At 34.7% G+C, this 27927-nt stretch overlaps 1 protein-coding gene and 2 long non-coding RNA genes across 4 annotated transcripts in view; 1 reads left to right on the top strand and 2 right to left on the bottom strand.

The window, feature by feature from the left end:
• LOC138695280 (uncharacterized) overlaps nt 1–27927 on the bottom strand; it is an 815404-nt gene that overhangs the window by 450258 nt on the left and 337219 nt on the right. The window lies entirely within an intron of this gene.
• On the top strand, nt 6425–7817 carry LOC138694331 (uncharacterized). Its single transcript, XR_011330905.1, has 2 exons — nt 6425–6737; nt 7467–7817. It is a non-coding gene; the product is annotated as an uncharacterized lncRNA (long non-coding RNA).
• Nucleotides 9595–12418, bottom strand: LOC138694330 (uncharacterized). 2 transcript variants are annotated; one of them, XR_011330903.1, is made up of 5 exons: nt 12062–12418; nt 11018–11247; nt 10544–10613; nt 9757–9818; nt 9595–9654 (listed from the first exon to the last, which is right to left on the bottom strand). It is a non-coding gene; the product is annotated as an uncharacterized lncRNA (long non-coding RNA). The 2 variants fall into 2 exon arrangements; XR_011330904.1 differs by lacking the exons at nt 11018–11247; nt 12062–12418 and adding an exon at nt 10760–10817.

Here is a 27927-nt window from a genome sequence, read left to right as displayed (position 1 = left end):
TGTATACGCCTGTGTGGTTGTATTTGTTTGTTTGTGTGTTGAGATGTTTTTGTAGAGTGTTATTTGTTCTGTATGCGATGTTGTAATTTAATTTCTTGAATGAGGTTGCAATCTTGTTTGTGTTGTTGTTTTCGTATGTTGTGTGATGTATTTTTGTGCTCTTGTGCTTGTATTGTATTCTTATGTTCTTTGTGATTATGTTTTGAAGGAATCATTAATAAAATTGGTTTTAATTTCAGTTTTTTACCTTCATATTTGTAGGAAGAACTTTCCGTCCTTCCTATTTTGGATATGGATGAAGTTGAGTGTTTGTGTTACACCCACTTTGCGTGCCATAATCTTCCAAAGCTGCTGGTAACAAGCAAGATCTACTTAATCACTTCTACGCATGCGTTTATAAACTTTGTGGTAATCTTCACTGCCTTGATTTAAGTTGATGGTTTTGGTCTTACAAACTTGCCGAGTCGAAACTTTATCGTTACGCCGCCAGATAGATCTGGCAACTCCACTTAATATATGCGTGAGCACGGCTATTTGTACCACGTAACCGGGATCGTGACCAGACTGGAGTATCATGGCTGTGTACGTTCTGTATACATAATAGTGTTTTCCTCACAGTGAGCTAGTCATGTGGAAATGAATGGAGCACAAATCCAACCGCGAAATTCAAATAGAATTCCATATAAAATGTCTTATTATTGTCATTTTTATCACTATTTCTGTGTGATCAAAGTGGAATGTTAATTTAGCACATCTAAAGTACAGTGTTTCCGAGAGTGAATGGTGGGATTTCGTGAGGTTAGTGTGAAGTATGTGATGAAGTTTGTTGGAATAACTTCTATTGGAGTGCTTTGTAGGTAGCTTAGTAAAAAATCTAAGTTCTTTAAACAACCAAGGGCTCCAATAATTATGTTGATTAATCATTCTTGAAATACAAGGCGTAGTACAACTCATGAAATGAGGATGATTATAATGATTAATCGTTGCCATTTGGGCCACTCGTCGCCCTCCCCAACACTTCTGCTCACTGCAGAACTATAATAATAATAATAATAATAATAATAATAATAATAATAATAATAATAATAATAATAATAATAATAATAATAATAATATAATTAGTGAGGGTCCTCCAAGATCGCCGCGCCGTTTTATAATTTCGCGACAGTGACGCTACGGTGACCTTTGAAGTCCGCGTAATCCGCGTCTACTCAATGGCGTACCCAAGCCGAGGCCAGTGCGATGATCTGCCTTTGGACTTTGGACAGATAGCCTAATCCTTTAGTCATTAACCCGGTACATACATGACTCAAACTGTAATCTCTAGGTCAAGTCTGCACGAGTTATGAGGATGGAAAAAATTTTAGATTTACGGTATTAATAATGTCGCTCTAAATATTGATTACAATCATACCAATTATAATCATACCAATTACTATCATACCAATTACAACCATACCAATTTCATAATATCCCTACTGTAAGTGGGCACTTATCACATGTGTAATGGATTGAAAGTACTTTCATCTAACAGTTACTCCACAGGTGTGGACTTCAAAAATGAGTTAGTACTGAAATATAATTATAGTCTATAATGTATTTGGAATCTCATGTTTCAATTTCTGTTACTTTAGAAATATTTGTAGGTTGTTTTTGTCTCCATGTATCACCGTCTCTAATGCCAGACTACAGGAATTAATTATGAATGCACCTACTAATTTTACACATAAAAGTTGTAACTGGACACAACTTATGTATGTACACATAAATAAATAAATAAATAAATAAATAAATAAATAAATAAATAAATAAATAAATAAATAAATAAATAATTGCAAATAAACAAAATGAATGAATGATACATTAAATCACAATGAAAACCTAATTATTTACACAGGTTACTTGTTTTACGAGTCTCTATAAATTACAACGAGTGATTGTGAATATTTAAGTATTATAAAAGAAAAATTTTCTCCTTCTTTTAGATAAAATACATTTCATTCTATCTTAATGAAGTGCTCGCTATCAAAATTCTTCTATTGGAGAACTCATTTCCAACTGTCTAGCTTTGTTTTGTTTTGACATTCACTGAACGTCAGACCTGAAGTGTGTACGCCGCGCTATACTCCGTACATACCTACACTGTTAATGGTTGTTCAGCAGCTTTAGATAACCAAACGCAGGACTATAGTTGTAACTCATGCTAGTAATTTTATGCACTATCTCGAGAATTAAGCATGAACGTTTTAAAGAAATGTGTAAACATAAAGTTGTAGTAAGTAAGCATATGTGAAAAGTGAAAAGTAACTGTCAGAAATCAAAGCGAAATTGACTATTTGCTATGTTTACATGAATATATATTTGTTTATTGTAGGTCATCCACTCCCCCAAAGATGTCACATATTACATTCACATCTGGAGGATTTAATGAAGAACTTTTTTCAGAACTTGGGAGGGGTGATAGTAGGAGGAAGAAGAATCAAGTTCATAAGGTTTGTTGATGATATGGCTTTGCTAGCAGAATAGGAGACGACATTAATGGACATACTACTGGAGATAAATAACACTGAGCTATATGGGATGAAGACGAAGGTCACGGTTATAGGAAGAAAATAAAGAAGGTAATCGTGCGACTTCGAAATGAAGCGGTATAACAAGTGGACAGCTTCAAATACTTGGAGTGTACTGCAAGTAGTAACATGAGCTGCTGTCAGGAAGTCAAAAGGACGATAGCAATGACGAAAGAAGCTTTTAATATAAATAGAAAAAGGATCATCTTCCGAGGGCCTCTGGAAAATATCTCAGAAAGAGAGAAAAACTAATAGAAGTATTTGAAATGTGATTATAAAGAACATGGGATCAAGTGAAATGGACAGACAGAATAAGAAATGAAGCTGTGCTAGAAAGAATGGGTGAAGAAATAATGATGCTGAAACTGATCAGGAAAAGAAAAAGGAATTGGCTGTGTCACTGGCTGAGAAGAAACTTCCTACTGAACGGTGCATTGGAAGGAATGGTGAATGGGAGAAAAGTTAGGGGAAGGATATATCAAATGAAAAGCATCTTAATTTGTTATATGGCAGTCGCTGGGAGCTATATCCGGGCTGTAGGGTGGATGTTTAAACACCTCCCAGGGGAACTCCTGCAAATCTGTTGTGCGCTTAGCCGTATGTAGCCGTGCGATTACCATCGTTCCTTACACCTCAAGAAATTGCTGTCTGGTCAGCATTTTCACAGTGACAGAGAGGTTTAGATTGTTCCCGATCTCAGGCGGCAGCCTTCTACGACACAGGGATACAAAAGTTGATCCTCCAGTATGACAATTGCCTCAATTCCGGTGGAGAATATGTTACAATAACTTAATAACTGCTGTGTCTGTTCCAATAAATCTGTCTATGTAATTGTGTTTCATTTCTCTAAACGGAATCTTACTTTCTGGACAAGCCTCGTAAATAAAAGCTCATTTGCATTCATAAATGATTTGAACTTACATTTTTGAGTTAAAGTAACTCAGTTTACCTAAAAGTTAATCTTCATAAAGGAATAATCCTTTATCCAAGCTATGGACGTAATATAATTTTCCAGTAAATTTATTATATTGAATGATAAATGTTAATTGATTTTATCCTCACTAGTGTAATATACAGTAAGAATGCAATGAAACACATAGGCAAAAATTCTTCAATTATGCCGCCACTTTAAAACAGTTTCACCAATATTACAACAAATTGATTGCAGTGCAGGAGTTAAAAAAATTGCTGCTGTACTAAACATGTACAACAAAAATACAGTTATAAATTGTCATAGTTATTCACATTCGTCTGAGGAATTTTCATGCAGAGGAAATTGTTCATGTGGAGAATATTATGAGGTGTGTAAATCACTTCCATGAGGAAGAAAGATCACTAATTACTGATAAACCGCTATGCGGTCACGTGGAAACTGCAAACGGGAACACGCAGAAAGTTTGTGATTTGATATGCGAGAACCAGCAAGTAATACAGGTTTTGTTGAGTCGTGCTTTTGTTGGTATTGGGTGTCATGCTATAAAGATATTGAGGCGATTACTGCTGACCTGGCCCACAGAGAAATACAGACTGTAATAAGAACTATGCTACAAACCTGAAGATGTGGCGAAACTCATTGAAAGCTGCAATTTTTCATTAAGCAACACCTCTCCTCCGACGTGTCCTTAAGGATCTATGGCTACTGTAATCTAGAACTCCTGAAATTTGTTTATATGCAACGCAACAGTGACAGCCACACAACTGAGCCAACAACACTACAAAAGATATAATTACTTAGCTGCAAGATTTCGTACCCCAAGTCTACCTTGCTCTGAAGTGAAAGTAAATTGATGCAAGTGAAGTAAACTGACGCAATCAAATCACTTAATTATTGTATTACGTAATATCTACATCACTGTAACATTAAGAGACTTTAATCAGCAAATCAATTAACTGATGAAATGTGTAATGTTTATCTTGCACTGATGTAAAGTAAAGTGAACTGAAGAAAAAAAAATCAGTTTTGAATGGACTGCATAATGTTTATACTACTGTAAAGTAAATTGAACCAAGCAAATCAATTAATTGATGGATTGTGTAATGTTTGTCTTGCACTGATGTAAAGTAAAGTGAACTGAAGGAAACAAATCAGTTTTTAATGGGCTGCATAATGTTTATACTACTATAAAGTAATGTAAATCGAATCAGCAAATCAATTAATTGATGGATTGTGTAATGTTTATCTTGCACTGATGTAAAGTAAAGTGAACTGAAGAAAAAAAAATCAGTTTTTAATGGACTGCATAATGTTTATACTATTGTAAAGTAAATTGAACCAAGCAAATCAATTAATTGATGGATTGTGTAATGTTTGTCTTGCACTTAGGTAAAGTAAAGTGAACTGAAGGAAACAAATCAGTTTTTAATGGGCTGCATAATGTTTATACTACTATAAAGTAATGTAAATCAAATCAGCAAATCAATTAATTGATGGATTGTGTAATGTTTATCTTGCACTGATGTAAAGTAAAGTGAACTGAAGAAAAAAAAATCAGTTTTTAATGGACTGCATAATGTTTATACTATTGTAAAGTAAATTGAACCAAGCAAATCAATTAATTGATGGATTGTGTAATGTTTGTCTTGCACTTAGGTAAAGTAAAGTGAACTGAAGGAAACAAATCAGTTTTTAATGGGCTGCATAATGTTTATACTACTATAAAGTAATGTAAATCAAATCAGCAAATCAATTAATTGATGGATTGTGTAATGTTTATCTTGCACTGATGTAAAGTAAAGTGAACTGAAGAAACTAATCAGTTTTTAATGGACTGTATAATGTTTATACTACAGTAAAGTAAATTTAATCAGCAAATCAAATAATTGATTAATTGTCCAATCTTTATCTTGCACTGAGGTAAAGTAAAGTGAACTGAAGGACACTAATCCGTTTTAAATGGGCTGCATAATGTTTATACTACTATAAAGTAATGTAAATTGAATCAGCAAATCAATTAATTGATGAAATGTGTAATGTTTACCTTGCACTGATGTAAAGTAAAGTGGACTGAAGTAAACAAATCAGTTCTTAATAGAATGCGTAATGTTGTTTATACTAATGTAAAGTGAATTTAATCAAACAAAGCAATTAATTGATGGTATGTGTAATGTTTACCATGCACTGATGTTAAGTAAAGTGAACTGAAGAAGACATATCAGTTTTTAATGGAGTGTATAATGTTTATACTACTGTAAAATAAATTGAATCAGCAAATCAATTAATTGATTAATTGTGCAAAGTTTATCTTGCAGTGAGGTAAAGTAAAGTGAACTGAAAAAATCAGTTTTTAATGGGCTGCATAATATTTATACTACAATAAAGTAAAGTAAATTGAATCACCAAATCAATTAATTGACGAAATTTGTAATGTTTACCTTGCACTGATGTAATGTAAAGTGAACTGAAGCAAACAAATCAGTTCTTAATGGACTACGTAATGATGTTTATACTAATGTAAAGTGAATTTAATCAAACAAAGCAATTAATTGATAGTTTGTGTAATATTCATCATGCACTGAAGTTAAGTTAAGTGAACTGAAGAAAACAAATCAGTTTTTAATGAACTGCATAATGTTTATACTACTGTAAAGTAAAGTGAATTTAATAAAGAAAATCAATTAATTGATGGAATGTGTAATGTTTATCTTTCACTGATGTAAAGTAAAGTTAACTGAAGCAAACGACTCAGTGTTTAATGGACTTAGGGCCTGTACTACGACTCTCGGATAAAGTTCTAGTTTAAACTTATCCGGCAGATGGCATATTTATCCGGAAGTTCGGTTGTAATTGCGTACTACGACTTTTGGTTATGTGCAATCTGGAGGCTAAACTTCCAGATTAGCAATCCGGAAGGCAGAGTAGCAGATTGGCATTATCCGGAGGTTGGAACTCGGGTGTTGAAATCAAGATGGCTGCACGTCGTACAGCTGGTGATTTGAAGGATCAATTTAATTTTGATACTGATTCTGATGATAAGTTTTGGAGCAGATGCTTCGTTGTATCAGAACAGCAAAACGAATTAGGCTGCGTCCAAATAATTTTGAAGAGTGGGATGACGAGAAATTTGTTAGACAGTTTCGAATAACGAAACCTACTACATGAAATCAATTATCAACTGAAACATGCCACAGCTCATAAGTACACAGTTAATAATAAGCTACACTATTTCGGTAGGTATTACATCAATATTTTGTATATAATAGCACTATAATAATTATTTTGAAGTACAGTAACCTGTAATACAGTAGAAGTGAGGTTAGAATGTTGCTTCATGCAGGTGTTCTGTTGCCCTTACAAGGTATTAAGGTGATTGATATAATAATATATGGCAACCTACAATAATAACAGTTGCAAAATACTTTTATATAAAAAATAATAACAGTATATAATAATATCAAAATCCTTTATATGGTAAACTATCATTTCTTCACAATTGCGTTACCACTTTAAGATACAAATGTATTCATATATTTGGCTTCTAGTCAAGTCATATGTACCGTAAACGAAAGAAAAATTGAGTGCCGACACCAATTTCCCAAATAAAGGTGGAAAGTTGCTGTGAAAGTGGAGTGCGGTGGAGAGGTACGGGTAGGCGGGATCGCTCTATCGAGATAGAAGGGGTAGGCGGCAGGGAAGGGCAGCACATTCATTTCATTACTGTGTTTCCTTACTAATTAAAGGGAAAAGACAAGTTTTCGTAAGATCGAGTTAGTGACATTTAGGTTAGTATGATTTGCATATATTTACAATTGTCTAAAAAAAAAAAATGTCAAAACTACATCCGAACCTCTCTCTTCCAGGCTATCCTGTAGGTAGTCCTTGCCTTCTTTTGGTAACGCTATTGTAAAGATTTACCGGTAAAGGTGCAACCAAATCTCATTGTTTATACATTTTTCCAGAAATAATGCCTTACCTCCAATGGACCAACTACTACTGGTATTGAGATTCTATGCCACTGGGAGAACATTGACAACAGTAGGAGATTTTTGTGGGGTCCACGAAGTTACAGCAGGAACTGTTGTCAATCGAGCTAGTGCTGCACTTGCTGCTTGGTTTAATTGAAGTGATGACTTTTAATGCTTCATTGGGAGTAGTTTTATTTGCTCCAGTAATTAAGTGCAAGGCTTGTTTCCCCCCCCAAGGGATTCTGTCTCTCTTTTTGATGCTGTTACGAATACTTCTGAATAGTATTTTAATACAGGTTTTATGTATATATTATAGGTCTTGATTAAATTTTTCCTAGAACTGTTTCATTTTCTGTCTGCTAGTTGTTTAGTCAACTCTCTGAAGATAGATTGGAATACCAATAAGGCATCACTCATGAGACAACTGTCAGGAGATAATGTGGTAGGGTGGCAAGTTCCCTTCTCCTTCCTTGGATATATCGCTCACCAGTAGGAGTAGGCTTAACATATTTCACTAATCAGGCTTAAGATATGCTTGCTATATATTATTATTTAACAAACTGTAACAGTTTATTGAATTTTATACGTGACAGTTTTTCTTCATTTCCTGAAAGTTTTGGAATTGGCATTTATGTTTTGCAAGGGAGCTGTTTCATTCACACTAGGCCTAGTGATTCATGTATGCAAACATATTCATATCGTTACTTTTTAAATATATTTTATTGCTTGGATCCCTCACAGTGATGTCTTAACAGGCTAAGATGATTCAAACACAAAGGTTTGATAAATACATTTTAAAAATTATGACCAGGTACACTGTAGGCTATTTAAAACAATAAAAATGCACTGTATCTGCAATTCAAATTTATTTTACATAAGCATTTTTCAAGAGGCACATTAATTGAAGCGTCAGCTGGAACAACGTTATAAGTTATATTTGGTCAAATTTACAGGAGCTGCAAAAATGTTTATGCGTACAACTTTGTTCTTATGAGGGTAGCAAACTTTTGAGTGGACAAATTTCACGTACTGCATTGATGGACAGTTGCAACTCAAGGAGTATAGCAAGGTAACATGACATGCAACATTATTACATGGAAACACACCGAATGAAAATTTTGTAACTTACAACGTTGTTCCAGCTGACGCTTAAATTGTATTCAGGTACTCTGTGAATGTGTACTTAAAACAAGAGAGATGCACTATAGCTGCAATTAAATTTAAAATTTATTTATTTATTTTGTGTGAACAAAACACGAAATTTTTCAGGAGACACAATAAGCATAATCATTTATTACATCCACTGTCTCATTATATATGCTATGGTACATGTTATATTTACAAATTAATAATATACAGGCTAATACATAAGAGTACATAGTAACTGTAATTAAACACAACACAAATACATAATATGCAAATACACAAAACTTGGAAAACTGTGGCAGAGCCAACTTCAGCTATAAGCCCCATTTGTTAGAGATCTGCATGGGCCATAATTCTTAGGCCCGGCCCATCTCGGCCTGATCTGAACCAGACCCGAACCCAATCAGAAACCTTAGATTAGCTAATAATTATCACCTGACTCGAACCTAATCCTAAAGACTAGCAGATAAAGCAGAGGCCAGAGACCACAGGGATCAAGAACAGCTGCAAGAGATTATCACTCCATTAGAAGGATGAGAAGAAGTAATCTCCCAGTCATCCAGGTCAAACAAATCTGGTCAACAAAATTAAACATATTTTTTGTTAAAACATAAAGAATGGGTGATTATTGTAGCATTTACTTTCTGCCACTAATTGAAGATGTCCTTGTAGATGGACCACCCATTAAAGAGGAGGAAAAAGTAATGTAAAAAGTCCAAATCTTACTTTTGATATTCCAAACCCCATCTCTTTGCAAACATGAGGACATGACTTACTTTTATTTCAAATCATTCTTTGTTATAATGTTAACATCCAACTTTCAACTAATGTATTTTTTAAAGAAATCACTGTAATAGTACTGAAGTTCATGCATTTCTAACATCTCAAGTAAAATTAAGTCAACATTAGAGTTCACAGATGGAGAAAGATTTTTCAATGTGGCTAATGCATTCCTCAGAGGCTTGCTTTTTCTTTCTTTCTTTTTTTTTTAAGCATCCTTGGGGTGTAACTCGATCAGCTATTATCCCATTATCAGCTGAAATATTTAAGAGAGGGATATATGCTTATATTTAGACCTTTCTCGGTTTAGCCTACACTACCTACACTGAATAAACCAGTAATTTCACTTAAAACTTACTTTCATTACACTGTGTAGACACCTGTACAGTGGAAGACCTTCATCTGCTGCACTAGCTGACTCTGTAATATTTTAAGAGTGGAATTAATTCTTAAGATATTTAATTCTGGAGAAAGATGATGTTTTATCATAAATTTGTGGACACTTCAAAGTCAGCAGCTGTAACAGTATTGTATTTTCTAATGTGCTATTAATCCAAACTCATTTTTAACAATAAGAAAGTGAAGCTGCAATAAAAAAGAGAGAGAGAGAGAAAACAAGCAAATAGTTCTATTGTAAATAGAGTGTAGTCAGTTTCTGTTTTAACTTATGAAAAGATATTTTTCACTTTTTCTGTACACAAGAAATCATTCACAAGTTTCAAAGTGAGAATCCTCACGGTAAAATTGAAATACAACTTAACATAATGTGGCCTAATCTAATTACAAACCCATTACAGAGAAATCTCAAAATAAATTCTTCAGTTTAGTGTACTTTCTATTTTTAGGCCTACATTTATAAATTTCAAATCCCACATAATATTATAATACAATGATATTTAGTTTTTATGACATCGATTTCTTGTGACCATTTCATCATTATGTACAATTTATATTTTAACATTTTTTTTTAACTTTTGCATCTAATTTATCTACTGCTTGCTGCAGATTTCATATAGTATGTGTGTTAGTTTTATTTTCAACATGTTGGCTGAAAATGTGTTTATATGTTACAGCTATTTCAGATTGGAAAAGTAAGCATCATACGTAGAATGTGAAAGAACGTTTTGTAGTATAAATCAAATTACCTGGAGATATTGTTGGGATGTCCAGTTTCACTTCAAAAACTAAAGAATTGCACTGTGAACCTGAATGGTACTGTAAATAAAAAAGAAATAATAGTATTATAATGTAATACCGACATTAAATTAAATTTGTATAACAATTTTCAAGAATCTTAATATTTTTTTTATCTCTAAAGCTCATCATCTCTTCTTCTGACTTTTAATTCCTTACACACTAACCTCATTCGTGTTATTAGCTGCACTGGTATCAGTGGAACTTGGTTTAGTTACTACTTCGGCCATAACAAAAGTAAGTAAATAAATAAATGAGTGAATGAATAAATAAATAAATAAAAAGAATTCAAACTTGTGTTATACAATTTTCTCTCCTTATTATGTAATAATTGTATAACTTAACATATAAGTGAACTTATGCATTGAATATGAATCAAAATCACTGAGAAATCACTCAATTGATAGGAGAATTAAATCACTTACCTTGGCTAAGTTTGGATTTGGTTTTGCTTCAGTTGGAGGGGCTCCAATTGTTTGTAGCCTGCATTGTCTCTCTGCAGCAGCAATTTTCTTTGTGTTCTTTTCCAAGAATTCAAATTTGCTTCTCAGCTGTTTTCAGGTCCTTGTATTTGTGCTGATGTTACTATATTCTTCCCATGCTTCATTCTATATTACTAAAAAGGAAGTAAAACTAGGTTAATTCCATATGCAACCTATAACATTAGAAAATATACTGTATTTCTCTTTTTCCCTTATCTAAGTTTCTATACCTAAATAAGCAAAAGCTTTTAATGGACGATTGTCAGTACAATATCAAACATATGACTATACTGTACATAGAAACTTTGGAAAAAACTTAATATCTTCTGTTTCTGTGTTATTTTACGAGGTGTTGAATGTGCATTACAGTGAGTGATTATAGTCGAACTGGTAGCAGCAACTGATATTGCATTTTAGTGGAAACGTCTCTCCACCTCATGCTGTTCTTTTAAAAAATAATGTTAGGCCCTATCTGTGATCGATTGGTATTATAGGCTAATACAAAATATCCGCCCATTTACTAACAGTAAAATACGTAGGCCTAACATACTGAAATATTGGTAATTTGCTAGGAACAGCGTACCTTGCTGTACTAATGTTGGTTAGAAATTCCAGGCCAAAGACATCATTCATTATTATCAGTATCAGTGAACTTTTCTTTTTAAACGAGTTATTGTGCCTTCGACCCATGATTTGAAGCCGTGAAGTACACTATTTCTAAAAAATTACCGAAATAGGCCCAATTCACTAATAATGTAGGCTATACAACAAACTGAAAGCACACTTAATATTAATTACAATACAAAAATAATTGCCACCTACACTTCTTGTGCAGTTACACATGGATAAGACAATGATTATGGAGAAAAACGCACTTTTGCTGGAACCCGCACCCGTCCTGTTTAGGCCTACTAATTAAAACCAAAATACTATCATATGGTAGGAATTGTTACTATTCGAAAAGAAACATAACCTTTAAAATCTTACCTTTTGCTTCTATGTAAAGTTTCTTCATACAGTATGTGTAATTTTCTGTTCTTCACTCTGTTATTTTCTTGGCTGGAGCTTCAGTATTATAATAAATAATAACAATAATGCTTACAATAAAACCTCAAAATAAATAGTACCATATAAACACGGAACATAAACATGAAATACGCGGGGAAAGGTATACCAACGCAATAAATTTCACTACATTTTCAGTAACTTCATTGCCAACGTAATAAAAATGTTACTATATCTTCCGGATAACAATCCTGCAGTTAAAATCCGCTGGTAGTACAGAACAAAATATTCAACTTCCAGATTGCTAAACTGGAGTATACGAATCTGGAGCTTTAACAGGCGATCGTAGTACAGGCCCTTAGTATTGTTTATACTACTATAAAGTGAATTTAACCGAACAAATCAATTAATTGCTGGATTGTGTAATGTTTACCTTGCACTGCTGTAAAGTAATGTGAACTGACGCAAACAAATCAGTTCTTAACGGACTGCGCAATGTTTATACTACTGTGAGGTAAAGTGAATTTAATCAAGCATATCAATTAATTGATGGATTGTGTAATGTTTACCTTTCACTGGTGTAAAGTAAAATGAACTGAAGCTAACAGATTAGTTAATTAATGAACTGTGTAATGTTTACCTTGCTTTCATGTAAAGTAAAGTGCACTAGCCCAACCAAATCATTCAATTGATGGAGTGCATAATCTGAACCTAGCATTGATGTAAAATAAAGGTAAGTGACGCAAACAAATCAGTTAATTAATATAAGCCTTAATATTTAACTTCCACTCATGTACAGTAAAGTGTTCTGATCCAAATAAAACAATCAATTTTATTGATGAACTGCTTAATGTTTGACATATGCTAAAGCAAAGTATAGGGAACTGACTAATAAAAACTAATTTAATTTATAGAGTGCGCAGTCATAGAGATAGAACAGTATACTGAAACTAGTTCTACCTACATAAAGGCATCAGGTGGTCTAGATTCTAAGACACATAGCTATGTAGGAACTTGTTTGAGACCAGAGTTGCTTAAAAAATTACGTTTTCAATCAATGCATTTTAAAGTTTGAAAATAGGTTCCGTTGAACTTTATATATAAAGGTTGGATGCTATAAAACTTAATTGACGTTTGCATGTGACAAGACTGAGAAAAATTCAGTATTACTATAACAAACAAAAGAAAACATTTTGTTACATACATTAATAAAGAGAAATGGATTTACTCTATTGAATAAGACAAGAAACGACAATCCATTTGGGGAATTCTCAAAGATTTGGCATGTAATAGAAAAAACAAATGCTATCAGCCTGCCGCGGCACAAGTCTGCTTAGAACTTTCTGAGTCATTCCTGGTATTCTTCATGTGAATTTAATGCAAAGTGGAAAAACAATTACCTCAAATTTCCTACATTGGCATCTAATGAGACAGTCAGTTTAACTTCACAGAAAACGGTAAGAATTGCGAGATGTCAGTAGAAGCTGCTTACAAGGAATCAAAAGAGGAAGGACATTGCAGAATTTAGATAGAATATCTTTCCTGATCCACGAGATGTCACAGATTTCACTTCTTCAGATTTTCATCTCTTCAGATCTCTCAAGGAGAGTTTGCGAGGACAACACTTCCAAAAGGACGATAATACGACCCTGAGATAGTTCATTCTTCCGTGATAACATAACTGAAGCTAATTCAAGAATGGCACAAGTACCTTCAGCACGATGGCGAATGTTGAATTTTAAATTAAAATGTATACAACGTTCATGTTGTCACCATTGTCAAAATAGCTTTGAAGAAATCGGAGTCAAAACATTTGGTTGATTCATACATTCATAGTTTTCTGCCCAAAAGCACTGTAAACCCAGCATTCTCCAATCTTTCCTATTTTCTGTCTTTTTTCATAATATCCGCAAATTATCCTTGTATCTTAATGTTGTGTATCACATGATATCGTCTTCTGTTCCGAACTCTTCTCCCGTTCACCATTCCTTCAAGTGCATCCCTCAGTAGGCAGTTTCTTCCCAGTCAATGACAAACAATTCCTTTTTTTTTTTCCTGATTAGTTTCAGCATCATTATTTGTTCACCCAATCTTTTCAACACTTCATTTCTTATTCCGTCTGTCCATTTCACGCTCTCCATTCTTCTCCATATCCACATTTCAAATGTTTCTAATCGCTTCTCATCACTTCATCGTAATGTTCATATTTCTGCACCATACAATGCCACACTCCTCACAAAGGACTTCACTACTCCTCTTCCTTAGATTTGGTGTATTTATAATAGCAAAATTTCTGCAAATTTACGTGAAATTTAATCTATAATCTCATCTAGTCTAGGCGACTGACAAAAGGATTTTACCATAAAATATAAAGAGAGAAATCTAATGAATTTTCTGATGAACGTACTGGTTAGGGACGAGGAAAACGTTTTCTTATAAAGGTCAGGGAACATTTACTCAGAAAAAATTAGTTGTATCACAGTCAAATTTTTTATCACACATAATATGGACATATTAACGCATTTTACCATCACGAATTTCCTGTAATGCGTTTATTCAAGAGTAATAATTTTTAAACGACTAAGCAACTTTTTATATTTAAGGACTGACCTAATCACCTCCTTATTTCAATACTAAAAGCAATTTTTACAACTAACTTGTGAAAATATGAAAACCTGAGTAGGCTATGAATAAGTGCTAAAAGTTTTTCCGTCCCATGTTAATACTTCCTCAGAAACTTTTCCTTGAATTTTTACATTATAAGCATATAGTCTATTGGGTTTCTTTAAGTAACAAATACTCCCTCCGTTCCAAAATATGGTACAGTAACAAATGTTTTGCAGTGTGGTATTCTGTTCAGTAGTGAAGCAGCTATCATACAGTGAAGTTGTTAAATGTTTCTAATCTCCTGTAGTGCATCAAATCATAATATCTGTAATGTCCATTATGGACAGAAATCAGGTGAGCGCCTGCTGTGGTGTTTCTGTTGCAGAAAATGGAACACCAATTCAGTCAATTTTTAATAGAAACATCTAAGGCACAACAGTCGTATGACAACTTTTTGTAATTTTATTGCAGTTTTTATCTTAATTTGTCTCTCACAAAACAATGTTTGTTTTCTCTCTTATTAATTTTACATCATACAGAATTAAATGCACTTTTTTATTTATTTTTCTTTTCTTAATTTATCTAACAAATAAGTATCTAGAATATGTATTAAAGTTACAGTGATATTACTGAGAACTTTAATAAATGTAGGCCTATACCATATTTTGGAACAGAATAAAATGACATCTTTCTATACCGTATTTTGGAACAGAGGGAGTATTTTAATAGTATATAAATTAAATAGCAATAATAACAGTATTACTAACATCACGTGGAAAGAAAAGAATGGAACACATGACTAATAATTGGCCGACTGCGAGGAAATACTCCTGAGTTGGACAGATTCATTAATTTTTACTATTATTCAGCACAAATGAGTTTCTGAGATCCTTCCTTGATGTTACAAGGTAAATAGAATAATAGTACCGTACTGTATGGAATGCAACGGAAAAGAACGCAATGGGATTTTCGGGAGGGGGACAATTTGACCCAGCACTGCGACCTTTTACGATCTATTGCGCCCTCAAACTAGGCGCATTCCCAAACTCAATCCGTCTGACTACACTACTGTTCGCTGCGTATCCAGGTTTCGAGGAGGCAACCCCCCTCGTCTCTATTCCAGCCCCCTCCGTGCGTCACTAGACGTGGTTCGGGAATGCTATGAAAATGATGACGAAATAGTGAAATGTTGACTGAATGGTGTACACGCCTAATATGTGGAAACGGGAAAACCCCGACAAAACCCCCAACCACTATCTTGTTAGCCAAAAGTGTCACTATGGATTTTTCAATGAATATCCCAGACATGACCGAGATTCGAACCCGGACGGCCTGCGTGACAATTTGAAGGTCTGACCACTCAGCCACTGCAGGGGTTACCGTAATGTAAGAAATCGATTAAATCACATTACTGTGGGAAGAAATGATTGGTGTACGGTTGGAAAGAGGTTTCATGTAATACGGCAAAACTCGAAAAGTGGCATGGGCGAGTAGCAGCACGCTTCACGGCGATTCCGCGTGTCAGATTTCGGCAATAAAGTCTCTATATTACGTTACAGATGTGAATTAGTAGTTCTATAACATGTGGATGACTGTCATCGGGATTTTCTCCAGTTCGAAGGTGATTTATGATTCTTTTTATTTAATAATCAGATGATTTCTGAACACCCAAGTACCTGATCTCATCACAACAATTTACTGATTATACCTTATCGCAAGACATCTTTATATTCTTCATCTTATACAGTTTCAGTTGCTAGAAATTGGAACTCGCTTCCGAGTGATGTAAGGGGTTGTTGGACAATAACTTCATTTAGATCAAAATAACATAAATTCCTACTTAACAGATTAATTATTGATTAATATTTGTTACTTATAATAAAAGTAACATCTTTCCATCCTTATTACCATTAACTTCTCTAAATGGAATACAAAACCTCTAATGGCAAAATTTCATTTCATTAATATTCACATTATATCAATATCTTTTATATTTATATTTTGCTCCCTATAACATAGTTCTAGTAAACATCTATTAAATTAATTCTCATCATTTTAACCAACTAGTTATCTCAACTTAATTACAATTCTTTACATATTGCATATAGAGTGGATTGAATTAAATTAGCTCTTAAATTAAGTTAGGCCTATTACTTTTTTTATAGGTTTATCTCAATTTAAATAAACATGTACTAGTAGTTAAAACTTAACTGAAGAATATTTCTGGAGAATCTTTTAAGTGTATTCTAAATATTCATAATTTAAATAATTATGTATGTAACTAGGCCTATTGCATTGGTTAAGGCTGGTTGAGTGGAAAAGAAGGCTTTATGGCCTTAACTCTGCCAGCAAAAATAAAACATTCTATTCTATTCTCTTTGCACAATTGAAGGGCTCCCTGTAAAAAGGGGAGGCTTCTCTTTTTGCTTAAATTAATTTTTTACTTGTTTCATATGTTAAAAAAAACCTATGCCCGACCTTTTAGTACAAGAACGGTGAGATTCCGAGGATTTGGTAGGTAGCTGAGATCCCAATCGTTTCGTTGAAAAAAGGAGGCAGTTCCTGTAGCTATATGCAGAATAAACCGTAGTAGTGTCATCCTATTTCAGGGGGTTATTCTTTGAGATATTTCAAACAAAAATGTTTAATAAGATTTAGCTCCTTTTTGCTTCGTTTTTGAGATGAAAATTGTATTACTTGAAATATATTACAGAATATTTTGGGAAAAACATTGATTTAATTCCCATTATGCTCAATAATTTTAAGAGAGCAGTGTATTATGATAATAAATCATTGAAAGCATTTTAATTTTGTCATACCGTCTGGGGATTCCTCAGAAAAACCTGTGGTAACATCGTTAACAAGTAGACAAAATAAACTCGTCACTAAAACTAATCTCATTTTACTGATACCTTGAAAATCTAAAGTCCATGAAAGATCACGAAAATCAGTAAATATTTAAAATTATATTTATTGTCATTTACATAGAATTCGCACTCCGATTTAACGACACTTTACTGTATGGCCTATATTTACTTTTATCGATCAAAGTTTGATGATGATCATGATGATGTTGATGATGCATCGGTTAAATGACAAGGGAGTGAAGTTTAAATTGCTTTAATACACTAAAAATTTCATTTCACTCATTAGCAATGGAAAACCAGTAGAAGATTGGTAAATGGACAACTTACTAGTGTTATATTCAGTATTTAAACACGTGGGCTTACAGCTGTTTCGTTATATACACCATCGTCAGAGTCTACTGGATCATAGCATCATCTTGATTTCGCTACCTGTTGTAAGTGTGTTTGTGTGTTGTAATATGGAGTTAAATAATGAGTGTGTTCTGAAATTTATCTGTGTTTTCAGAATTTGATTTGGATGTGTCTGTATATTTCATATTGTTCTAGTGTGTTGAGTTTTTGGTTTTTGAGTTGAATGTGTAAGATTTCCATGTCTGTTTTTATGTTATTGTATGTATGGTTAGCATTAGTTATGTGTTCGGCTTATGTGTCCTCTGATTATTGCTTACACCTCAACACACAAACAACACAAGAACACAAACAAATAAATACAACCACACAGACGTATACAATCTCACATGTAATAGTTGTGACAAGTTCTACATTGAACAGACAGGCAGATCATTCCAAACACACTACAAAGAACACATTAAAGCAATAACCAGAGGACACAATACATCTACATATGCCGAACATATAACTGATGCTAACCATACACACAATAACATAACTACAGACATGGAAATCCTACACATCAACCCAAAAACCAAAAACTCAACACACTAGATCAATATGAAATGTACAGACACACTAAAACACACCCAAATCAAATTCTCAACACACAGATGAATTTCAGAACACACTCACTATTTGACCCCACATTACAACACACAAACACACCCTTACAATTTTTTTTATTTTATTGGGTTATTTTACGACGCTGTATCAACATCTAGGTTATTTAGCGTCTGAATGAAATGAAGGTGATAATGCCGGTGAAATGAGTCCGGGGTCCAGCACCGAAAGTTACCCAGCAATTGCTCGTATTGGGTTGAGGGAAAACCCCGGAAAAAACCTCAACCAGGTAACTTGCCCCGACCGGGATTCGAACCCGTGCCAGAAACACACACATCCTTACAACAGGCAGCGATATCAAGATGACGCTATGATCCAGTAGGCTCTGACGATGGTGTATATACTGAAACAGCTGTAGCCCACGTGCTTAAATATATATCACTAGTAAGTTGCTCATTTATCAATCTTCTATAATAAAGTATTAAAAGTAATGTACGCAAAACTCAAGATGGAAAACCAGTACTACAGCTGTGATCACTGCTGTGTGAAAGATCATGTATACGCCCTGTATTTCCCTATTCTCTTACTGCCTATACAAAATTGTGCACTTCGTTATAAACTTTAAATGGAAATTCGTATAATATAACTCAATACTCTGTTTCATATCGAGGCACAATGCTCTGTTCACCATATCGAATTAATGTCACAAAACTTAAAAAAGCTATTGTGTTCTATGTATTCATTCCCATATTCATAAATCGAGTACGGAAATTTTTTTATAAATTATCATTCAATTGTTTCATATGACAATGGGCAATAAAAATTGAAATAGCCTTTTCTATGTATATTTCAATTCTTTTGTTGTTATGGATACGGGGCTGGATTGATCACTATGGAGACCATTTTACGGTTCATAGATTCGTCTGTCATGTATTTTATCTCATCTAATTTCCCTATATCACGAGTTGCAAGACTTCTTTCGATTGTTAGTGTGGATCCACGACAAAAATTATAAGATTATATTATGATCACAGTCTAGTATATACAGTCACGAAGCTTGAGTTGTGAGGGCGCTAGGAACAATAGACTGTACCGGGACTATTTCGCATTGTCTGTAATGAGGCGATATTAGCGAACTTAGTGGTTAGCAACTATCTAAGGATGCATATTTACTACGTATTGAGCTTCGTGACTGTATATACTAGACTGTTTTATGATCACAGTCTAGTATATACAGTCACGAAGCTTGAGTTGAATAGGGTACTAGGAACAATAGGCTGTGCAGGTACTGTTTCACATTGTATGTTATGAGGCGAAATTAGCGATCCTAGTGGTTAGCAACTATCTACTGAATGCATATTCCCTACGTATTGAGCTTCGTGACTGTATATAGGGTGTCCCATTTTTCTTATATACCTATTATAACTTTTTTGTTTGGGTAGGTATTGGAATTTTTGTTTTTGAGAGTTATGTTAGATGAGGGGCTAACATGAGCGTAGAGATTTGGTGCATGTAACTACATTGTGGTACAAGATACACGTGACGTCACCAATTTTTCAAATAGCACTACATACTTTAGTCATGTTACATTGATTACACACATTAAGACGAGTTCAAAAGTGTATCACAATGTCATCTTTCCAGTCAATAACAACAACAAAATGCAAAATGAATGCCATCAGAAAGTGCCGTTCGTTGCGGTGTCCCATTCATCTTGTGCATTAACTTTCACAAAACGAAAGACGACTGACGTCCGTACACATAATGCGTGTTGTGTGTTTGCTGTCTTAACATGTAAACAAGCCACAACAATTGTTCACGCAACAATCCACTTACAGTGGCCTCCACGTTCTCCGGACCTGTCGCCATTCGACTTCTTCCTGTGGGAAACTGTAAAGGACAGTGTGTATCAGAACATTCAGACAACACCAGACGACATGCAGCAAAGCATTCGACAGGCTTTTGTGTCCATTCAGCCAGCAACATTCCGGGCAGTCATACAGTCTTTCGGGGAACGCCTTCGAATGTACATTAATGTGAATGGTCACCATTTGGAACATCTTCTGTGACTATCAAAGTATAACATTATCATATTGGAAGTACGTGTTTGTTTCCTTTTTGTTGTTGTTATTGATTAGGAAGGTGACATTGTGATACATTTTTGAATTCGTCTTAATGTGTGTAATGAAAGTAATATGATTAAAGTATGTAGTGTTATTTGAAAAATTGATGACGTCACGTGTATCTTGTACCATAATGTAGTTACATGCACCAAATCTCCACTTTCTCATGTTAGCCCCTCATTCTAACATAACGCTCAAAAACAGAAATTCTAATACCTATCCCAACAAAAAAGTTATAATAGGTGCACAAGTTAAATGGGACACCCTGTATACTAGACTGTGGTATGATACTGTCTGACAGATATAGGTCACGGAAAGAAATAATTTCTTTTGAAATAAAATAAGCATAAAAGTGAATCATGAAGATGGCATGCAGTTTCCCATTACAAGTTCGTGGCGTTTTACAACGGTTGTACTTCAATGGAACTAGTGTTTATAATTATTTTCCTGAACTGTTATTCGAAAGACATACTTAAATGAAATCATTCAATCAGAGTTGCTTGATATCTGAGGTCAAAATAGTAGACAGATGCCTGATCGAGGCAATTGAAAGAGCTTGCATTCTACAAATTTGTTATTGACAGAAACAAATCCATCGTAATTAATAATTTCACTCACAGTGCAATTCGTTAAAATAAAAACTTTAAAATTAAACATTCAGTAACACAATACAGAAATTATATTTCAATTTGTGCATTCACTCCTCATTAATCTACTTTTCATTGTAGGTTAAAGCTTTGAACAGTCTTTTTTTTATCACTTTAGCTGTTCCGTGAATATCTTTGCGTGGCATTTTAGATAAATTCACAGATATTAACATTTCTATTTTTATAAGATCAACAGCATAGGGTCCACACCTGTGGAGTAACGGTCAGCGCGTCTGGCCGCCAAAACCAGGTGGCCAGGGTTCGAATCCCGGTCGGGGCAAGTTACCTGATTGAGGTTTTCCCGGGGCTTTCCCTCAACTCAATACGATCAAATGCTGGGTAACTTTCGGTGCTGGACCCCGGACTCATTTCACTGGCATTATCACCTTCATTTAATTCAGACGCTAAATAACCTGAGATGTTGATACAGCGTAGGTACCTATTTCTTACATCTGACCATTTCACATTCATATGAGAAAATACAGCAGATCCTCACAAATTCGTAGTAGTTGGGAGAAAATCCTGTCTGAATTGGTAAAAGTACGAATTGCAGAGAATTCACTGGAAGAAGATTATTTCGATAACTGAAAAAGTTATTGATATTGTACAGTTGTTCAATTACTAACTTAGTCTTTCAACATTATATTTTAAAAATGTATGTAATACAAAATATTGAATTAAAAATGAACTTGAAATGGACTATCACAATTCAATAATTTACTGCACAAAATGTGCAACTTAAGACAGAAAAACTTGCAGCTGTCTTGTACTTGAAAAAGGTGTTTAGTTCCGACTTCTGCTCAATCCCTTTCCAGCGGAATTTACATGTGAGCGTTTCAGTAGGAAACAGAGCCTAACTTCTTAAACTCTAAGGGTGCTATTCATAGACATTTCGCAGCACGCGCTACGAGCGTGCTAAACCTGCCCTGGCTATCCACTGGTTATTTGTACAGAATTCAAATTATATCCTATCGCTAACAGTGGTTTATGAATACGAAAAACGCTGATAATCCACCGAAAACCGCGCTAAGAATGTCTATGAATACGGCCCTAAGACTCAGAGTAATGTCCTGTTCTTAACTTTTTAAGATATTGTATCAATCAATGAGACAGTTGCCACAGACGATGCGGTAGCTCATAACGAAGATGTTAAGGCTGGTTCACAATAAACCGGGAATGGAAACGGCAACGAGAACTAGAACGGAAATATTGTTAAAATAAATGTATTTAAATATGAGCATTCACAATTAACTATTGTGAACGCTCACATTTAAATACACTTATTTTAACATTATTTCCGTTCTCGTTCTCGTTGTGTTTCAGTTCTCGGTTTATTATGAACCAGCCTTTAGACGTGAAATGTAAAAGCTTTCCAGGTAGTACTGGTAGTGGTTCGAATCGTAATGACTATCCATTATTTATTTATTCATTTAAATATTTATTTATTTTTTATTTAATAAATTGATTTATTGGTAGGATTGATTGATTTGTTTGGTTGAATTGATTGGATTTACTGTTTGGATTGATTACTTGACGGATGGATTGATTGATGCTTTCATTAATTCATGGATTGATTAGGTTGACAGATTGGGTAGGATTTATTTATTTTTTATTTATTTCTGCAAAAAACACACCATATAATAGCCCAAGCACTAATGAAACCCACGCCCGAGCGCAACTGTAGAACGGCAGGCGACCGCCTCAGCCGATGAGCTACGCCGGTGGCTGACTTCGTTAAAAAGGAGTTCCCTTGAAAAATGTTGGACAGAGAATGGAAATCTGAGTGCAGACGATCGGGAGAATGTGGGGGATGTGGAATCTCATCACTAGGGCTAGGTATTTCAAGATGTAGCATATTTTTTTTGTAAGACTGATATGTTCCTTAACAAAATTGTTACGAAAAAACTAATTGATTTAAAGTATTTTGTTAAGTCATATTTATACATATTTGATTATTTCTATGTGACAGAGGATATTTTTGTAATTTAATGGTCATATTCGACATTTTTCACTCTTTCAAGAAGTAAAGAACTTTTCTCATACAATTTCTTTCTTCCATGTTCATTTGAGATGTTAAATTTCTCAGAATTACACATCACATTTTGTTTCCTGGAAAATGGTAAAATGTACTTTCTTCCCTATTTCGTTTAAATTCACAATATGGACTTTACCCTTACGTACCAGTGAAGACATATTTGTGTAGGCCTATTGTTTTTCGCGACAAGCAGGTAGCTACTGGAGCCTGAATTTTTATTATTTTTCATTGATGTTGGTTTTATAATAACTATCATTTTAAGTTTGTTAAAATTTTATTCTTTATAATCAGGGTACCGGACTGAATACAAGGGTCTCATTGAGTTATTGAATCTTGTTGAAATCGGAAGAGTGTGTAGTATAGTTCAGGAAAAATGCCAAAAGCGAAGAAAAGTATTCAAGTAAAATTGAAATAGTTACTGTCTCGATATGGTGAGAAAGTGTTTTCGAGTGATGGGAATATATTGTATTGTAAACTGTGCGACATAAGAGCAACCGCGGAGAAAACATTTAACGTTGAGCCGCATGTGAGAACAGAAAAACACAAACGTGGTATACAACCTATTAAAAATGGAAGAACACTACAGCAAATGCTCCTAGGGGAATTCCGGCAATCTTATACACCATTCTATGAAGAACTTTGTACAGCCTTACTTTGTGCCGACATTATCCTAAGTAAACTGGATCATTCAAAACTTCGTGAATTCTTAGAAAAACACATAGGCAAATCTCTCCTCGTTTCCTCCACGATAAGAAAGGACTATATCAGCCGATGATACGAAAAAAAGCAACAGATCTGACAACGGGTTACAAATAAAAGAATATGGATTTGAATTGATGAGAACACGGACTCTATGGGAGGATACATTGCAAATGTTATTGTGGGAACTTTGGAAGAAGATGGTCCAGGTGAAAATTTTGTAATAAACTGTGAACAATTAGAAAAAGTCAATTTTCCACCATTAGTGAACTGTTCGACAGGTCTATGGGCGTCATATGGTCCGAAGGCGTTCAACATGACAATGTACTGCTCTTTGTAACGGATGCTGCGCCTTATATGGTGAAAGCTGCAGATTCACTCAAAGCATTTTTATAATAAAATGGTCCATGCAGTTGTTTGGCTCACGCCTTACACAGAGTTACAGACGAGATTCGTAGTCAATTCAGTGAGGTTGATAAATTAACTGAGTGTGTCTAATAGTACATTATGCAACGAGCCTATAATGATAGTAATTAAGACGCAAGTATGTTTGTTTATGAAACGAGCGCAAGCGAGTTTCATAATTTTCATACGAGCGCCTTAATTACCATTATAGACAAGTTTCATACGACTTTTTATGCTCGACCATATTTCTAACTTTAAATTATTCAGAAGTATACATTTTATTTGTATCTGACAGAAGATCGGAAGTGACCTTGTTCATAGCTCTTGAATTGTGAGATGTGCGCAGACGCGAAAGTATTGATTTTTTCCGAGGAACAATAATGTCACTGACCTTGATGTAATGCAGAGAATGTATAACCTGGAAATTGATTTGGAATTGAAAAACGAGATGACGAATTGAATTTATTTGAATATCATTTACAATTAACGCTAATTACTATAGTAACAGAACATAACCTTCTGCGACAGTATTGGATTTCCAGCCTCCGTGACGTTTCCCTCGTCTTTCGATTGCATATCCGAGAATAATCGAAAACTTGAACTTTAATGAATAGGTGTACTTTACTGACATGCATTAAAGGACTGCTACCAGGTGTATAATTACTACATTTCGGCATAGTCGAGAGTAAAAGTTCTTCTTGAAAGCCCCTTCACGTGTTGCATCATTTAAGTTGGCAGCATCCTCCCATTTTGACAACATGGGGATCCTGGATTCATGTCTGCAACTACTACTGCCAGTCTTCAAGGTTGTGAAAAACATAATTGATTTGTTTGATAGAAAGGAAGCCACTTCAATTAGACTAGACCAAGAATTAATTTATAATTTCGGCATTTTAGGCCAACGTTCATTATCAAACCCAATTTTGGGTTTCTTCCTGCTGCTATAACTGCTTTGAAGCAATCAGATATGCCACTAGTGAAGCAGATAGAACTAGTGTAACAAACTTTGAATAACATTCATGTTGTTTGTGGTAAAGTGGGGCAACAAGTGTCAAAGAAAATGGAAAAAGTGTTAGGAATGAAACAAAGGTTATCATACATTGTATTCTATTTCAAGGATTTTGTCGGGTGAAAATTTTTCTTTTAATGATTCAGAATTAGATTCAAATGATATTGCCCATTTTAAATGTTCCTCTTGTGTCAGCTGCAGTAGAAAGAAGTTTTTCGAAGTACAAAGCTTTGTTGGCTGACAACAGGAAATATTTTTATTTGAAAATTTGCACACGGTATTCATTGTACATTGCTACTCAGGACTCATAAACTGAACTAAAAGAAACATGCGAAAAAAATCATAGCTTACACCAACTACTGATAATTTTAATAAAATAAAAAGCTTACTGCAATATCAAATTCCATATTTTAGCTTGCTTCTCATGTGCATTTTATTCTTAAATGAATAGTTCACTGTCATAAACTGATTTAGTAATTTATTTTATGACTGAAATTATTACCTAATTATAATCTTGTTAGGTCGTATTTTTATGTTATAGTGCATGTTTCTGAAATTTTTAGGTCATAAGTGCATATTTTATACTGCATATTTTGGAATTGTTAGATCATAAAAACCTAGTCCTACTCATCTCCTCCCAACTAAGCTACTGGATAGCTGCTTTCGTCATGTTAGCGAAATGCGGGCGTGCATTATTGTGTTGCAGCAGCACATGATGCAGTTTTCCCGGTCAATTTTCTTCAATTGCGGCCTCAAGGTGTCTGAGTTATTGGAAATAAATTCCAACAGTTATGGTTGCATTCCTTCGAAGCAATTCGTAGTACACAATGCTTAACCACTTTTTGCAATTGTTTCTCAGATGGCATTCTTTCCGTACAAGAGACAAATATTTCGAGCCGTCCCCGTTGCCTTTGCTCCTCTATTAAACAAAAAGTATGTTGGAAGTGTTCTTTTTTTTATTCACTTGACATTCCACCTTCTTTTAGCCCAAACTTTTGTAAAATCTGCAAAATTCGAGGCGTATTTACAAGCACAACGCTCCAAAAAGAATGACAAAAACGATAAACTATCTCCTAACAACGCGTGACGAACAAAAACGCTACGAACTTACACATCAACTTACAATCTCCTTACATTGTCTTCACAATGACGGATATGTCGTTTATGCATGGCTTTTGAAGCAAGCAAGAGTTTTACGTTTGAAACTAGTTGCATAAAACGACCGTAATGAAAATCAATTAGAGGAAGAAAATATCTCACATTGAAATACACGAACTTCAAGTTTTAAGTGATAAGGAAACTACCGTTTCATAAAAACCGATCGTATCGGTTTTATGAAGCGGAAAGTTTCTGAACTGCAAGAGAAGTGTACTCGGTGTCTGCCCGATAATGATCAAGTTATGCGATCTGCTCATTTCGTTATAGGAATACAAAGTTATGCTTTGTGAAATATGCCAAGCAACGACAATTCTGTCTTCAATACTACGTTGGTGGAGGCACTGGAGAGATATCTATACATTTACAATTACGATTTTGAAGAAGAGGTATATTGCTAGGCTTTTTGAGATCTGGATCCGGGACGGATTCTTGAACTTCGCCCCATTGTTCACTCTATACATGAGGTGGTTGTCCAAGTCCGACAAGCGACCTGGGTGGAATTCGCGAATCAGATGCTGACAGATGAACCATTCTGCCTCAGTCCTGAGAGCGTCAGATGCCATCCTCAGACGAGAATATAATACGCCCCAGCGTCCGTGACGCCAAGTCCTTAATATATTAACATCAGAAACTTATACTACAGTGAAGACTTAACCTCAGCCTATTTTCAAATAGTACAGGTGATGGAGGATATAAGGAAGAGAGTCTTAGTGGATTAATATAGGGAACGGGAGTACACCGAAAAAATCCTCTCCACCGTCCGCTTTGTACACCACAAATTCATCTTGCAGTGGTAGGCCAATAGAGTTCATTTTGTTCACCCCTTCTTTTTCAGCGCTACTTCCCGCAGAATAGATTCATTGGAGCCCGTGAGCTTTGTAGCACGTAGAGTCTTTCACGTGCTCTGACCTTGACATCCCTGGGATAGCTGAACGGGCGCGTTCTGGTACAAGTACAGCACGCAGCACCGTGAACTTAACTCGGGCTATTGTATGAATGATGATGATGATGATGATATGTGAAGTAATGATGGCAAAATGAGTTCGAGGTCCAACGCCGAAATTTAACCAGCAATTCTACTTTAATTAATTGAGGGAAAACCTCGGAAAGAACCTCAACCAGGAAACTTGCCCCAACCAGGATTTGAACCGGGCTCGCTCGTTCCGGTCAGACTACTTGTTACTCCACAGCGGTTGACCACTCTGAAACTTTCTCAAATATTTAGTGTTATAGAAATATTTCACCAAATTATTTAAACACAGGACGTGCAACGAGTCTCCACGGTATCAAAATCTAGTAGAAATACGGCGACACTAAATTGTAGTTCAAAATTAGCTTTTATAC

This window comes from Periplaneta americana, chromosome 2 (assembly GCF_040183065.1).
Source record: "Periplaneta americana isolate PAMFEO1 chromosome 2, P.americana_PAMFEO1_priV1, whole genome shotgun sequence".
Classification (NCBI taxonomy): domain Eukaryota; kingdom Metazoa; phylum Arthropoda; class Insecta; order Blattodea; family Blattidae; genus Periplaneta; species Periplaneta americana.
Note: the sequence above shows the minus strand (reverse complement) of the source record. Positions and strands in the feature narration are given on the sequence as shown.